An 8,546-nucleotide genomic window follows, 5' to 3' on the forward strand; every position below is an offset into this window, starting at 1 on the left:
CCAGAGAAGATGTGGCTGCTCCATCCCTGGAAGTGCCCAAAACTAGGTTGGGTTTTGAGGRACCTGGTCTAGTRGAARGTGTTCCCCCATTGCAGGGGGGTTGGAACCAGGCCATCTTTWAGGCCCAATCCAGTCCAAACCATTCTATGATCCTATGAKTCTTCCTCACRCTTTACTTTTCCTTTTWAAAGGGATCATTTATCATATGTGTGAGRTTTGCAGCAGCTGGGATTTGAAAGTGGAGTCATCAGATATCCTTGATTTATGAGGAATGTAAATGCTATTTGTATTGAGGGAAACTTTGTGCCGCATACAGATGAGGCAAGAGAGGCTGTGTTAGAGCAAATTTCAAGGATCTAAGCTCCTGCTGCAATAATGGAAGAAATGTTTGTAACTTAAAACAGAGCAGGCACAAAGGAGATGATAACTGGTTGTCTTGTTCTGGAACTAGAGTACAAAACATAGCTACTTTTTTGGCAGTTTCTTACAAAAAAGGAAAAAAACCATTATACTAGGACCTAACTGTTGTAGTAACCCACCACACTGTGCCCTACAGGACTGGAACCAGGAGGGCTGAGATTACTCAGTAAAACTTGGTGGATTGGTGCATGCCAATACATGGCTGTACAGGAAATAGACTAAAAAGATACAGAATTGCAAAAGAAAAGACATAAGCATAAGGAGAAGAGGCAATGTAGCAGTTTTATGTGCTTTCTTCCCTGCATTCCACTGCTAAACTGCCTTCTTGATCAGAAGAACAGACTTTTGCTTTCTGACAAGTRCTGGCAACTTGCTGCAAACCTCTGTAGTAGCTGGCACCAAGTTAATACCTGATTAGGCATTAGACACCCAGTTGTTTCACAGTATGCATATTGAATAAATTACACTTGAGAAGTGCACTTCCAAATGTGTTTTCCAGTCTCCTTATTGGATTTTTTGTCCTTCAGCATTTTCATTATGGCAGTGTTCTCCTCAGTAACATCATTTGTAAATAGCTTTATCCTACAGGTCAACAGGTAAAAGAAAATTCAAGACAGTCTATTAAGAGAGTAATTGAGATTATGGATTTTAGAATCCTCTACTTGAAAAATGTGAAAGAGGTCAAATATATGCCTCCTCAATTATACTGTTGGATAAAAGGGATATAATGAACCTACATGTGCTGRGTAAGAATTTTGTTTCAAGGGTGTTTTCTGTCATTGTCTTGCAGAATTATTTCTGTTACCACTTAATTTACATATATATACTGAAAACCATGGATTTTAATGCTGTAATGTTTTCTACTTTTTACCACACACATTTGTATTACAATMTTACAGGCATTAATTCCCTCCCCTTGTGAAGTAGATGATGACCCTTTTACAAAAGGTGAATAGTGGTGCAGCAGTACCAATGCATTTAGCCAGGGATGTATAAAACTGAAGGTACTGGCTCCCTTGAGCTTCAATTACTTAAATTACTTTCTCCTGGGGAAAAAGAATTATACTTGCAGGCGTTATCTACAAAGTCCCAAGATAGTCGGTGGAAAATCTGAATTGCTTTTCAGGAACAGAATGCTTTTCATACATAAAAAATGCCTCACAGAGTGATTCTACATGAACACACAGATTTGAAAGAAATCATTTTAGTYTCATGCGTTTGAAGTTGAAGAGGTTGTATGACTGTGAAGGCTGCGGATGAGTTGGTCTGCAGTGCACAGTCAGGAGATCAAATCATGGTATAAGTCTTGTGCTGTTCCAGAAAATGGCTTTTGGGAGTGGGGTTGTTTGTACTTCCCTATTACAGAGGATGTTTATTCTATCAGCAGATGGACCATTGCAAGAGATTTAAGCACAATAAGCACATTGCCTTGGTGTGCTCCGTGGGGCTGTATAGTGTGAGTATGGGATTAGTGAGGCTGCAGTTGACTTTGTGCGGCCTGAGAGAAAATATTCCCAGTCTCATGGGCAGGTGGAGCAGACCAGCATTATGCAACCTATACCTTTTACTGCCACAYAGGAACACTTGCTCCTTTCTTCATTAGAAATTCTTCACTGTCCACTCATGTCTCTCAGTCTCACAAGGGAAGAATGACCTTGCAGGCTTTTCTGCATCTTTAGCAGGGAAGCCCTGGTTTTATAGGTTTTCTGAGATCTAGTAACTGAACAGTACAAACACCTGACTGCTCACCCTTGCACAGGACTTGGCAACCTGCACAAATTAAGTATTCTCCTTGAAAAACCCTGAAGGAAGAGCTTTTCAAGAAGTGTCATATTCAGAYACTAAATCCCTCTGCCCCGAATCCTCTAGCACATCATTATCCATTACTGCAGTTTTCTGCCTCTAGTCTCCATCTTGCTGATAAYTGAAGTATCAGAATGAAATGAGAATTTATCTCAGTCTGAATTGGCCTTTCTGCATACAGTATTCCTCAATGTCACATCCCACACTGTCATATAGTCTTAAATGTTCCCCTATGGTTCATTTCGGTGTGATGTGTGATTACTTCTCCCATGCTGTTCTCTTTTAGCACCTGGCACCTGATGTCTAATTATTGTGACCACCAGGAACTGACAGGATTTGGTTTTACAAATGTTTGTAATCCTCCAGTTCATACATTCTCAGAATTGCAAAGTGCTTTTGTTAAATAGTTTACATTAAATGCATTTGTGTATAAGCTTTGCAAAAAGACATGGAGTTTCATAAGAAGGAAAAAGGGCTAATCTTTATTTTTGAGGCTCACTGATCTACTATGGTCAGCCTGTGCAAGCACAGTCTGTAATAGTTTCTGCCTGAGACTGATTTGAAGATAAATTTTCTTGACAGATGTGAAGAGTAGCTTTTGTTATTGTACTCTGTGTCATGTAATAGAAAGCTGCAAAGCCACGTTTTTCAATACCAAAGCCACTATATCCAGAGCTGTGCCTGTATATATTCTCAAGGTGCAGATTCTGTCCAAAATAAGATGCTCCAGTTTAAAAAAGAAAAGAAAAAAATAYGACGTTTAAAAGGCTCTGTAGCTGGCAAAAGGATAATTAGGTGAAATTAAAATACAATGTGCATCCTAAAATCATTGTTCTGGAAAGAAATGTCTGTAAATTCAGATGTGTTTTCAGATATATATGGTATTGTTCTATAGACAAAAAAAAAACCCATGCACTCCTATGACATTGATCCAGAAACTCTTATTAGGGAGCTGTGCTCATTCTCTGTCACGAATGCTCCTGGGATTTCATCCAGTGTCCTTAGCCCAGCTTAATGATTCGGATCTCTGGAAAACAACCAGCCTAGGGGTGGTAAGAGCAGCAACAAGTGACTAAGAACTTATTATTCATGCATGGACTGCAGTGCTGCCTAAGGTCATTTTAAAATGGGCTATCAAACTCCCAAACAAATGAACTCTCCCGAAGCTTGAAGCCAACAGAACTGAGCTGGATTCAGATTTTTACAGACAAAAATGAGCCTTGTGCACCTGCTGTGTATCCTCAGAACCAGTCTGCCTRATTGCTCAGTGACGCTAGCATGTGTAGAATTCTACAATGTAAACTTGATGTGTGCACATTAACTTGCTAAAAGTCTTGTAACCTGCATTCATCCTTCTGAAATATATGAACAGAATTTTCTCCAATTCTTAAAATATGCATAGTAACCATGTGCACTAATGGGCCAATTATGCTCAGTCCAGTGAGTTTATGGCTGGTCTTTGCCAGCTTTTCTCAGCTACTGTGCCATATCTTGTTTGGCTAACCTTCCTGTGTTTCTTCTTCTAATATCTACTTTTATTCAATTTCAGAAGCTATACTGAACATTCCTTTCTTTATTGTAGGTAGTTTCAAGCAGAAAGACGGATTTTCTAACATTTTCTTTAAATAATGGATTCTACTCCCGCAAGATCTCTTAAATAGCTTAAAATTTTGCCTTGTAGGAAAAGCCCTCTTTATGTGATGAAAAATGCTTCTTTAGTTTAGTTCTATAGAAGTAGTCAGTATTRTATTTTCAGCATTTAGTGCAGATGAAAGAAGAAAACTAGGTTTTTTTCTAATTTTAAAATGTTTATCTCCAAACTAATTTGACTTGTGTTGTTTGCCTCCTCCACTTGATGGCTTATGTTTATTACATTTTATACAGGAGGCATGGGAGTTTTCATAAGCTTCAGTTTCTCTCAGATGGGCATCCAAATGCWGTGCCACAAACAAAAAAATTAATGCAAAGTCATCTTGAAGGACAGCTTAAGGCTTTAAGTCTGYAAGTCTCCAAAGAAGAGGTTTAAATAAGATTCTGGATTAAATCATGAAGAAGTAAATGGTTAGGACCTGCCAACATATTAGCCAATTTGAGCACAGAATCTCAGAATTCTTTTTGGTGTCTCAGTAGTCACTTTTACATAAAGCAATTAAAAATGTGTGTTAGATACACCCTTTCCTTAATGCTGGCTGCTGCYATCTCGCTGACAATTTACCGCTACCGTGGGTGACATACAGGATATGATACAGGATGCAGATCTCCTCTTGGGAAAGTACATGTCATTATTCTTGGGTATCTGTTATAACATCTCAATATTGTTTGTGAAATACCAGCAAAAGTGTTCACAGTGTAAAAGAGTGGATCCTGGTTTGATGAAGACCTGCATGCTGTAAATCAAAGAGACTATATGATCAGACAGACTTGCGATATAGCAGATTACACTTCTACCRCAAATTAACTTTGATGTTTTCTTTAGTAGAAAGAAACTGATTATATAGATGAAGTCATTAAAAGGCTTTATAGATGAAATATGTTTCAAAGAGAACCTTACAAAAGGAATGGGTGGTGAAGAAAAATGTACAAGAASTGAGAATGAATTTGCACCAAGAGAAGAAATTTGGAAAAGCTGCAGAATGACCAAATGAGTTCAGAAGAGAGCATTGAATATGGAGTAGTGATATACTGGTTCTTCCTGCTCCCATTTTACTCTTTTAAACAGTAACCAATCTCTCTAAAGGGATGGAGATATTTTCTGTCAACATTTTGCTAAATATTACAGAAACCAAGGAAGAGTGAAAGAACAAAAGRTCTTTATTGATTGCAAAGAGGTAAACTTAGAGTCAAGTCTGAGAAAGGCAAATGTRTAAGGAAGTTATTGACAATTTAGATGCTGGTTTGGTAAACTGGAGTCTCAGCTTCTGTTTTCTACAAGTTGAGAGATTTCTATGCCTGTGATACTGGCTTAGTCTTTTTGGGATAGATCTGATAAATGGAACTAAGTCCCAGAATCCTGATCCTGGAAAGCCTTGCTAAGCTACTAAAGTCTAGAAGCTGTTAACATTTTTTTAATCCTGAAGAACCATGAGCTTCTAGATTTGCTGATCTTTATATGTTCAAGCTTTTCTGATGTTGACAGCACTGAAAGGCTCGGGACCTAAACTTGAACAAGATTCAGGAATTATCTTTTTTTTATATATCGATATATTTATGGCAACATGTAGTGTACTCAGAGGGTTTTTTTTTTTTTTTCTGTTTGGTTTTTCTAATGTGGATTCTGGTATTTAGTAGATATTTGAGGCTAAAGATATATTTTCTGTAAATCCTATTCCTGCAGATCTCAGAAGTGGAATTCAAGATACATACCTTTTCTTAGTATTTTGTATAAGGCAGCTGGACAGCTGAACCTTTGACTTTACATGGTTCCCTAAAGGTGTGCTAACATCTTTAGAATATACCTCGAGATTCCAGGTGATGTACCCGCCAGTGTGAGGCTACGTCAGCCCTAAAATTAGAGGCATCTATTGAATCAGATATGAAAGTAATGCTGAAGTCAATGAAGGGGAAAGCAGCGTACTAGAGACACACAGGCAGCAATATCATTTGCCCCAGTAATGTCCTTGGTAGAGCAAAACCACTTTATTCCCACTGGTCCACTAAAATCGCCTCAATCTGCTTCTTTGAGTGATCAATGCTCATCTGGAATTTTATCACTGTCCTTTTTAGAGGATAATTTAATTGTTTTACATTTATAGAGGCAAGGTAATAACCTTAGATTTACATAGYGCTAATTTCTTTCTTTGTGAGTGGGTTCCGCAGGATGTGAGCAATTAAGTTTCTGTGGGAGGATACAGGAAACATGATTAATGGATCAAAGAGACACCATCTAAGGGAAACGGGTATAATACCAAGGGAGATAATGCTCTATTTCATAATAGTTATGCAAATATGCCAAATGTTGGGAGAATTCAATTAATATTTGACAAATGGATTTTCTGTGATGCAGAGTAAACATACTGGGGAAACAATAAAGCTCTATTGCACATTATCTGTTAACTTCCTCTCAAACAGGCTGGATTGGCTGGTCAGGCATCTCATTCCAGTGCAGGTGGCAGGGAACAGCCAGGCACGAATCAGTGAAAGACACTGAGATTGTTTGGATGAAAAAGACTGACCAATGTWGAATTCTATGCACATGAAGCCAATCAGTGCTTGTTAATGTACTTAGGTCTACTGCTAAGTCCTCTGCCAAAAGTTAAATTTTATTCCATGGAAATGAACACTAGTTTAAGAATGAAAGAGACAATCAAAGATTGAATTCTCTGCTCTGCTCTGAATGATCATTGCATTTTGCGTTAGGCAATCATGAGATGAACTTTCAAAGCTAATGAATGAGTCGAGACCCCAGTTTGTCCTTCAGCCATTACATTCACCTGGAAAGAATGAGCCATGCTTGGTTAGGCCACAGCAGCGGGGGGAAGGCTCTGTGGTGTGTGTCCTGAGCAGGCAGAAGCTCTGAGGTTCAGGAACAGAGGACTACTCAGACACCTGTTATCCCGAGAATTTCATACTGGTCAGTCACTAAGCCACTGTTTGGCATTCTGGGCTACCCTTTTCTTTGAGAGTATGGAGCTGATATGCATAATTTAGTTATTCGAGTTRCCCTGCTGAGCCCAGACTTTGTGATGCATAAATAGGTACTGTGGATCTCATCCTCACATCATTTTAGTGTGCATTTTCCCTTTGCTTTTGACTGTAGGGGAGGATATGAACCCTGTTTTCAACTTGCAAGGCATGTTCGTTCATTTTGATTCACTACGGTCAAGTTACAAGATTTTAAGAATATCCTAATCTCTTCYACTAAGCCATCTCTTTAAATCAGAGATAATAAATTTTAATAAACATCGATATTTTCCCAAGTTTATGATTCCTTTTAACACTCAATTTTGCTGTGATCTTTGAGTTATTGCCTCTAATAGATGACTTCCCTGTTGTCAGGGCTGATTCTATCTTGAAGTGTATTAATTTCAGTTAAATGTATCTTGGCAGACATCCACCACTGGAATCAGTGCTGAACACCACGGAGTATTTTTCTAATTGGACATAAAACTCAGTGATTTTTTCATGTGATTCTTTGCTATACAGTGTGTGCAATTAGATTTAATGAGCTCATTTTCAGGACAAGTTGGCCAAACCAGTGCTATTGCTAATTTATAGAGACTACAGAAAAAGTTACTTGATTATTTTMTTTCCTAAATTAAAACTTTACAGGAAATATTGTTCTGCTTTTCCTTTCAGCATGTGAATATACAAAAGCCTAATTTTGGAAATAAAACGCTTTCTCAGTGTGTGATTTCCARTGATTGTTGTAGTATTTTTGGGTTTTCCTTGCAAATGTTTCAGCAACAGGTAAGTCTTGCATATTCTTATGTCATGTTCATAAACCCAAGCTGTGTATCCTGATGACTGAGGAAGCAGTAGCGGTGTAGCTCTCGTAGCATGAACTGAACAAGTGAGCTTGAAATCCTGTGTAAACACTTGGCAGCTGGTGCCCAGGCCACTCAAGCCACACTGCTGCTCAAGAGTTCCATGTAAATATGTTCTTGGTTCATACAGGACTGCATTAACAATGTTTTTCTCTGGAAAAAATAYCTCACTGGACACAGTCATGTGGCARARACARAAGGAAGCTTTAMTCTTTACTRTCTGTTTTCACCAGTCCTTACAGGCTGAACAGAAACCTGAACTGGTGCACACTGGAAAGCTGTGTCCTACAGACCTGATTCAAAAGACCATGGCTGAACCCCAGGAAAGGTGAGAATGTGAAAGCATGTCTGTCAGCCTCCTCATCACTGCAGCACTAGTAGAGGAAATAACAAAGGAGACTGGCAAGTTGTTAGTTGAAGATACAATGAAAAATGTCAATGTTAACACACCTTTGTTGAGAAGAGTGACCCCTGAAAAAATCCRGGAGATCCTAACACTTGAGTTGATCATGCACAAGGAAGAGCTCTCTGATGCTGTTTCATGTGGTATTCTTCTGACCTCTACCTTTAATCTAATGTCAGTGGATGGATGATGGGAGCTGCTAAACCAGGTTTCTCTTTCTGTATGTGAAAGTGGGTATGGAGCAGCTCTGTGGTATGCCTGCTGCTGGAAATGTGACCCCCACTCCTGCCCTTTTCCYCTCTGCACTCAGCTGCATGGCTTTCTCCCATTTCTTTCACCACTGTTTTGCTTAGGCAAGGCATTTGCCCAAGGGCCATCACTTTCCACAWCTGCAAAATAGGAATAATGCACTCMTTTTTGAAAAATGCATTGAGAAT

This window comes from Malurus melanocephalus, unplaced genomic scaffold (genome assembly GCF_030028575.1).
Source record: "Malurus melanocephalus ecotype Western Australia unplaced genomic scaffold, MMel_1.1 scaffold_262, whole genome shotgun sequence".
Classification (NCBI taxonomy): Eukaryota; Metazoa; Chordata; class Aves; order Passeriformes; family Maluridae; genus Malurus; species Malurus melanocephalus.